The sequence below is a fragment of the Beta vulgaris genome, chromosome 3 (assembly GCF_026745355.1).
Source record: "Beta vulgaris subsp. vulgaris cultivar EL10 chromosome 3, EL10.2, whole genome shotgun sequence".
NCBI lineage: Eukaryota > Viridiplantae > Streptophyta > Magnoliopsida > Caryophyllales > Amaranthaceae > Beta > Beta vulgaris.
Genome location: NC_079204.1, coordinates 17,032,463 through 17,041,127, shown reverse-complemented (window position 1 = coordinate 17,041,127; position 8,665 = coordinate 17,032,463). Strand labels below are relative to the sequence as shown.

At 35.1% G+C, this 8,665-nt stretch overlaps 1 long non-coding RNA gene across 1 annotated transcript; it reads left to right on the top strand.

The window, feature by feature from the left end:
* The first annotated feature begins 3,614 nt into the window (after window positions 1-3,614).
* On the top strand, window positions 3,615-4,450 carry LOC125495837 (uncharacterized). The gene is made up of 2 exons (XR_007272243.2): window positions 3,615-3,699; window positions 4,244-4,450. It is a non-coding gene; the product is annotated as an uncharacterized LOC125495837 (long non-coding RNA).
* Window positions 4,451-8,665: the final 4,215 nt, after the last annotated feature.

Here is an 8,665-nt window from a genome sequence, read left to right as displayed (position 1 = left end):
TTCTTGCATTTTTCAATGGTAATTTTCGCAGAATAAAGATGGAGGAAGAAATGGGGGGAAATCTGGAAAAATAAGGGTCAAGTGATGGTCAACCTCGGAGAATTGAAATCAACAACCGAATTCCGGCAAGTGGTGGCTTCCCACAAATAATAAAACCAAGAAGGTGGTTGCGTGCCCAATTTTTTAAGGAGGGGTGGTTTGTGACAAAAAAATGTTTTCATAAGGTGGCATTTGACAAATTTATCAAACGTAAACCTGTTGTAGTGGCATAAATACGGTTCGAAGTTGGGGCTCACATGGGCAATGAGTGTTTTTCAAGAAATTTGTGAGCCAAGTTTTTAGGATATATTATGACGTTGACGTGTGTATTTTATATAAATTTTTTATCCCCTTCTCTTAGCAATTGAGTACTCTCTTGAGCTCTTTAAGCTTGTATTAGTATGATTTCATATGATTGTGCTCGGTTTTGTTCCTTTGTATTTTATTCTGCAGATTATGCATTTTACGCTTGAATATAGCCACAGAAGACAAGTCCAATGCTCACCTGTGAGCTATATATAGCAGATTCTGGAAGTAAGACAAGTGACCTCGAAGGAGAATTGAAGCCGAAAACTGAGGCAAAGTGCTCCTCCGTTGATCGGACGATTTGGCCATATCGGGTGAGGTTATCCTGACCAAGTGCATTTTCCTGGTTGATTGGGCAAGAGACACTACAAAATATGATATGTGCCCGACCGAGCGGCCTTTCCCGATTGACCGGGTGGATTTCGAGTTAAGTTTGTAAAAATATCACTAGCCCGTCGATCCATTTGGCCCAAAGCGGATTTTTGGGATGCTTATTTTAAGTGTTTTTTTCATAGTTTTTCCAAATATTACATATAGGTTTTTAGTAATTTTGATTAGGGATCTTTTTTTATTATTCGTTTATTATGTTAAATACGCACTTTCCACTTTGGAGATCATAAAAAGATCGTTGATTTCGATTTAGTTGTTTTTCGATTATTCGGTATTATTTCTTATTTAGTTTAATCTCATGAGGTCCTTTAGTTTAATTATGATTGTGTTCTTTATTATTATGAGAGAGTAGTCCATTTCTAGGAACAATTGAGGGAAGCCATATTTATACCTCTTTGATTATAATTTAAAGTTCTTAGGGGTGTGTTTGAGTATGTGTGCGTGTGCGCTCCATCCATTTTCTTTTGCTGTTCTATTTGAAATCGAGGAAGAAACTAGTGCAACTCAAAATATGACATGGGTAGGATTCCAATATTTAAAATAAAATGAAATTAACTAAAAATAAACATTTTAGCCTTTTGAGTTGTTTTATGTTAAGAAAATCTATACTAATATATTAAAAGGCGTGCGTAAACGAGGAACGGTGCCACATGACGCTCTCCCTATGGAGTTTTAGTTCATGTAATCCATGTACAATAAAAAAATTAGAAATTGCATAGTATAGGTTTTGATCCCATGTACTAAAGTTTTAACCACTAGACCAAGTTTTATTTACTGTTATCATATCAAAGTACAATATTTATAAATGAAAATTTTTCTTACCCGGGGCATAGCCCGAGCCTAATAACTAGTTAATGATACAAAAAGATAAAAAATGACTATAAACTAGTGTGAGCACATTTATTGTGTTTTGAGTTATTTGAGATTAGGCAACCAATGAGACAAAAGTTTGAGGGGTAAAAAAGTAAAAAAAATAATGACTACTCAATAGTGTGAACTAGAGTTGTTTAATGTCAGATATCAGATCGGAGGAATTGCGATCCGAATCCGATCCGAAATTTTCGGATATTCGAGTTGTCAGATCGGATCAACAAATTTTATAATCGGGGCGTTGCCATTTTTGAAAAATTTCAATCCGTATCCGATCCGAAAATTCGAATTTTTTCGGATATCCGATCCGAAATCTTAAAAGGGGATTGATAATCTGAAATTTTTGAGCAGCCCTAGTGTGAACACATTTATTGCAACTTGAAAACTAATGATAAATTTATTTTATAAATTACACTATTGAAAATATTCAAAATAGGAATCACATTGAAATTTTCCAATGGGGAATACAAGAACAATAAAAGAACACGGAGGGAGTATATATATATATATATATATATATAGGGGCAGGATCACATGAGAATGCTCCTTACATGAGAAATGAGAATGAATCTCAACCACAAGATTGGATTAGAGTTACAACACTTGTTCATTAGAGTTATACCCCTGAAAAAAATTCAAGCCCAAAATACAAAAAAAAAAATTTTCGAAATTTTTTTTCTAATTTTTGTTTTTTTGGAGTTACATCACTTTTTCATTAGAGTTACATCACTTGTTCATTAGAGTTATAGCGTGTAAAATTCATTCTCATTTCTCATGTAAGTATGCATTCTCATATGAACTCAATTCTATATATATATATATATATATATATATATAATATATATATATATATATATATATATATATATATATATATATATATTATATATATATTATTATTATTATTATTATTATTATTATTATTAGTATTAATTTTCTCAGCATGTATTATGAATTGTCAATTGATATTTAGTCGGTTTTGCTATTAAGCGATGGATAAATATTCATTTAGTTATTGTTGTTTAATAATTGTTAAGTCCACAAATAGCTTTTTTTTTTTTAGTATAATCCATTTTCCACCTGCCACACTCGAAGTTGATGGACGGGGTAAATATGGATGGAACTTTTGGCGGGTGATGGATGGTGTGGATGGGGATTTGGGTCGCGGGTGATAGGGTGGGTTGAGGTCCGCCCATCCTATCTTCGACCAATTGTTAGCCCTAGACTAATGGATGTTTTTGTAATGATCGGGAAAAAATATTTATTAAAAATATTAGTAAGGGATTAAAGGTTAAAGTATTATTATAAGATAAACTAGTCCTTAAGATCTTATATACGTTATTTTGTCAGTTATATGATTATTTTAGGTGAAGTTATGTGTTCTTGGCTTTGTACATTTGCTCAGGGAAAGTTATATGTGCATACATATATCATTTAAATTAACATTATAGCTTATAAAGTACTTTAAAGGTCAAAGATTAATAAAATTATCAATTACTAGTTTATGAGCTTATAAATATATCTAGTAGGATTTTTAGTAAGTACCACATAAACCTAGAATGCTCCAAACTTATAAATGGTTAACCTAATGACTAACGTTATTTAGTCTTTAGAATCGTCACTAATAATTTTATTTAAGAATTGACAATCGCTACCCATTTTCAGACAATACGTAAAATACAATAATTGTAGGTTTCAAATTGAATACCCGATGACACTTGGCCATTGTCAAGTGAATACTTATCTTTCTTTATGGCGATTTAATCACCATACTTACGTGATTGCATTGATTTTGGCTACTAAAACTGAACATCTACCTAGCCTAGGTTACTAGAGTGATGAAATGTAACATAGAGAGGAAAGGGAAAAAAAGCAGCATGCATTGCCACAGCATAGTCAACTAACCAAAAGTGAGACACTAGTAAAATTTTTTTACGTAAGCCGCAATTCATAAACTATAAAAAGCATGAAGCTATTCAGTAATTTTTCAAAATAATATGAGCTGAGTACTGTAAGAACCAAAAAGAAAAGAAAGAGAAAGAGAGTGTGAGAATAAATAGTAAGTTAAAAATTGGGTACCATCAATATTATGAGGTACATTCTTGAATATCCCTTCTTAATGTTGTTTTGCTACAATGTGTTGTTATATTAAGCTTTTTAGATAAACTATTAGTAGAAAAATGGTTTTTGCATAATAATAAAGGTACATTGGGATTTGCAAATAATGTGGTTATAATGCAAATGATATTTGTCACATTATGATTTATATACAAAGGTGGTTCTAAAAAGATTATCATATGTGGTAATAATGAGGTTATATAAAGATGTTACTATGATAAAATGAAATGGAGGTTCGTGGTGGAGGAAAAAGATATTATAAAATGGAGGTTCGTGGTGGAGGAAAGATGTTAAAATAAAATAGAGGTTCGTGGTTTGTGTTGGAGAAATGAATTATATACAAAGTGATGTACGTCATTGTAGGGGTGTGCACACGAGATTTGTCGGAGAAACTAAACCCAATGATTTTATACAACCATAACTGATTATTTTATAGAATTATCTGTAAGGTGTTTTTACATGGTATTGAGAATGTACTGGATCCTTTTGGGTTGACTGCTATAAAATATTTTGTTCTCAGGTATCAGTATTGGAAATGGGCAAAAGTGAGGAGTATAAAAAAATTTAGGATTAATATACTATAGGTTCTTAACTTGTGTTTTATAATATTAGTATCATGTTTTAGGTTGTTTTCGCCTTGTATTTCTATTATTAGGAATACGGCAGTAATGTCTTGTAAACTCTTTATTACCCTATAATAAACAAAAGATGTAATATTTGGTTCGATCTTGGTACTGGCGTTTACTGTTCTTTTATTATAATTGTATAAATTACAGGGCGTTACAGTTTTGCTAGAAAAGCAGGAATGAAAAGGAATCAAGAAAGGGTTAAATGAGACAAGGAACTCTAAACCCTCCAATTCCCCTATGTGTTTCTCTCTTTAAACTTGTCCTTTTAGATCCCAGTCTTTCTCTCTTAACTTGTTGGTGTATGACTTTCTCTCTCGTCGATGGGGTGGTGTGTCGGATTGGTTTTTTTTTTGTTGGCTACGCACGATTTTTGGTTTTCTCTTCGAGTTTGGTGGTGATCTGCACAATTTTCGGTTGTTTCACTAGGTTAGTTGCAGGGTTCAATGGTGGTCTGCGAGGTTGGAAGGATAGTTGATGTTGGTCTATGAGGTCATTCCAGTGGCTTGTGGTGGTAGGGTCAACCTACTGGTGGTGGGGTGGGGGTCAAGAATGGTCAATTGTGGTTAACTGGTTATGGTGTTAAGGCTAGTTATGAGGGTGTTAGGAAACGAGTGTTGAAGTGTCTGATTAATGCGGAACAAATCAATCAAATAATAAGTATGAGAAAAGAAGTAAAGAAAATAAACAAAAGAGAACACAAGTATTTACGAGATCCGGTCAAATAGACCTACGTTCACAAGTGAGGGATTCGAGCTTATTCGTTATGATGGAGAAAAACAAAGAGAATAATACAAGTATTCCTAAAATACTAGAGGCTAAAAGTGTGTGTATTGTTGTATCAAACGATGAACACCAAGGAGCTCCTATTATAACATAAGTAATCCTAACAAAACCTAAGAATAGATGCCGCGTAAAAGAACCCTAGCATAAAACCAATTCGAAATCGCATCGCGCTAATGGTAATGCCACTTGTAAAGCTCTTTCGTTGAGTGCGCGATCATGACAGGACTCGAGGAAGAAGCCCCGGCTAACTCCGTGCCAGCAGCCGCGGTAAGACGGGGGGGGCAAGTGTTCTTCGGAATGACTGGGCGTAAAGGGCACGTAGGCGGTGAATCGGGTTGAAAGTGAAAGTCGCCAAAAACTGGCGGAATGCTCTCGCCGTGAGGGGTGGTGGCTGCCGCGAGTCGCGATATGCTCTCGATAGTTATTCTTAAAACAGTCATAACATCAAAACCATTCATAGATTGAGTGATATGTGCATTAAAAATCAGCCTTATGCCATTTTCACAAGATTTCAAATCACAAATAATAGAGGGAATTCAAAATCTTGGGAAGGGGGCGGGGGAAGGGGGAAGGGGGAGGGGGAAGGGAATCAATTTAGAAGGAAATTAGGTAATCTTGAGTTGAAAAAAAGGTAAACGGAAAATATAAATTCATCAGTCGAACAATAAGTAAGGGAAACATGAGTTTGAAAACTCTTCCCTTTCCCGACACACCAAAAGAAACCCCCCTATATGACCGATCACTTAATGGATCAGGCAAACTTGCAAGAGACTTAATTCTTAATTACTAATCGCTTCGTTTTTTTAATTGTTACACTTCACTTTGGGGAGAACGAACCAAGGAACTTTTGCTAAAAGCAAGAAAGAAGTATAACCAAAGAATGTATGTTTTTTTTTTCTGGAAATGTAAAAGAAGCATTAAAATATTATAGTAGAGAGAAAAATTAGGTAGGTGGGAAGGTTTTGGTTGGATTATTAAAATGGGTGCTTGATATATGAGGTAGAAAAGTGTAAAAGATGTGATAGGTTATATAAGAGAAAAGTTAAAGTATAACAATTAAATAATTAAAGACGGCCAAAAAAGGAAATGGGAACATTAAAGAGGCGTTTGGTTCATATAGTGGTATGAGTTTGGAATCGGGAATGAAATCAAGGTGGTATAGGTTTGAAACTTGATATTTAATACCATGTGTTTGGTTTTATTTGGGAATGAATTTTTTTTGTTCTATTTTAATACTTAGAGGCAATGTTATCAGGATCGGGATCCTACTTTGGATCGTAGGGGTTGGTAGAATCGAATCGGTGGGATCGAATCGTAGGATCGTAAGATCCTACGATTCGGTGAAATAGAGATAATTATACTAAAATATGGTGAGAACATCATGTTAAAAATTTACACATAGTAATAATGAACTTTTTAATTAGCAAATGATGATAGTTTTTCAATAGTATAAGATTGAAGTAACATGCGACCAAAATCTAATAGGAGAAATATAATATGTGAAATTACTTTATGATTTTTATACGGTAGGATCGGATCGTAGAGTCGTAGGATCGTAGAATCGTGTTAAGATCCTACCATGTAATTTTTTTTGGTTGGGCAGGATCGAAAGATCCTACAAAATTAAGATCCTACGTAGGATCGGGATCGGAAAGGTCCTCCAGGATCGTAAAATCGTAGAATCGTAAGATCTGGATCGGAATTTTAACAACAATGCTTAGAGGTATTGAAATGAGCCGAACCCACCTTCCCCCTTGGGTTTCTAAACCCCATACCTTATGGGTTTGAAGTATGATTTTAAATCTATCAAATTATTAAACAAATATTATGTATGAGTTTTGTTCATTCTAAACTCATATCTCATACTAGAATCATATGAAGCAAATGCTACCTAAAAGAAATGGAGATAGTAGGCTCAACTAGTATGAGCTTGATCAGAACCATTTTCAACTTACCCACTTTTATGGAACCTTCTCACATGAGTGCATAGTCCTAAGGGTGTTAACGAGCCGAATCGAGACCAAACCTAGACAGGCTCGGCTAGGCTCGAAAGGAAGAAAGTCCGAGCTCGTCTCGAGCTCGAAGCTCGTCGAGCTCCAAATTCTAGGCTCGGCTCAAACTGGAAACAAGTGAGCTTCGCCTCAGTTCGAGGCTCGGCTCGAGAAGAGTTCAACAAACTTTTCGGCTCGAAAGGGGATTGAGATTAGTTTTATCTGTTTTTGTACTACAGTGAACCTGATTTCCATATATTATCATGATCATTCATCATTCATCAAACATCTAAGGAGGAATTCAAGAAAAAGAAGTAAAAAGAAAAGGTCGCTCGCCGGATTCTTGAACTGCTAACTCAAAAAGGGACGCTCACATGTCATTCTATGTTGTTCGCCACAAGCCCTCTTCTCGCCGCCACGAACTCAACCTCTCGCCGGCCATTTGATGCAGCACAAATTCTCAGGTGGTGTATGGTGTGTCTATGAGTGGTTTGGTGTGGTGTGCGATGTCAATCTTTTGTTTTTGAACTTGCATTAAATAATGCAGTAGCGTATAAGCATAATCTTCCTGCTCCAGCACTCTAAGGCCCTGTTTAACAATAGCGTTTTAGGTAGCGGGTAACGGTTGGACAAGGTCAAAACGGAAGTTAAGAAAATTATGAGTGTTTGGTGAGTTAGTGGTTGTATTAACGGGTAACGGTTGGAGTAGATTATGGGTAGCGGTTGTAGAACGTTAATACAAGTAACGTTTGAGATTTATAGGTAGCGATTAGCGAATAAACATTATATAATGAATGTCATTTATTGTATCTTACAATCTCAACAGCTACTTTTGCCAAACACTCCTAATTAACAATTACTTTAGATGCTAAACTCTAACAACCACTAGCAGACAACTAACAACTATCCCAACAGCTACAGCTACTGCAACAGCTAACAGCTACTAGAACCGCTAGTTTTGCCAAACATGCTCTAAGTAGAGTCCAAAACCTTACTTTCTATTTTAAGCTCTCATATGTTAAAGGGCTAACCCTTTTGTTTTTTAAAATGGAGTCCAATCAAGTTTTAAGGTGGATTAAAAAATCAATATATAAATAGTAATATATAATTTGTCGAACATGTTTGTGAGCTTTCGAGCCACACTCCATTAGGCTCTGGCTCGGCTCGTTAGGTTTCGAGTAGAGATGTAAATGGATCGGGTTCGGGACGGGTGGAGCGTCACCCGCATCCACCCGATCCATCCATCATCCGCATCCATCTCCACCCGAATCCATCCATCCATTTGTAACCGGGTTGAACGGATGGATCGGGTGATTAACGGGTGAAATCAAATAGTATTAGGAGAAGAAAGAAAAATTACTCCAAGAACCACACACTAATCCATTTATATAATTATACTTACTATGTAAAATTGTCTCCAAACTAACCCTAATCCACATTATTAACATAAAAATATTTTTAAAAAAACCTAAATCTAACACAGTATGAAATAACAATATCACAATAAATTTCACTCATCAAAATACATAAAAATAAACA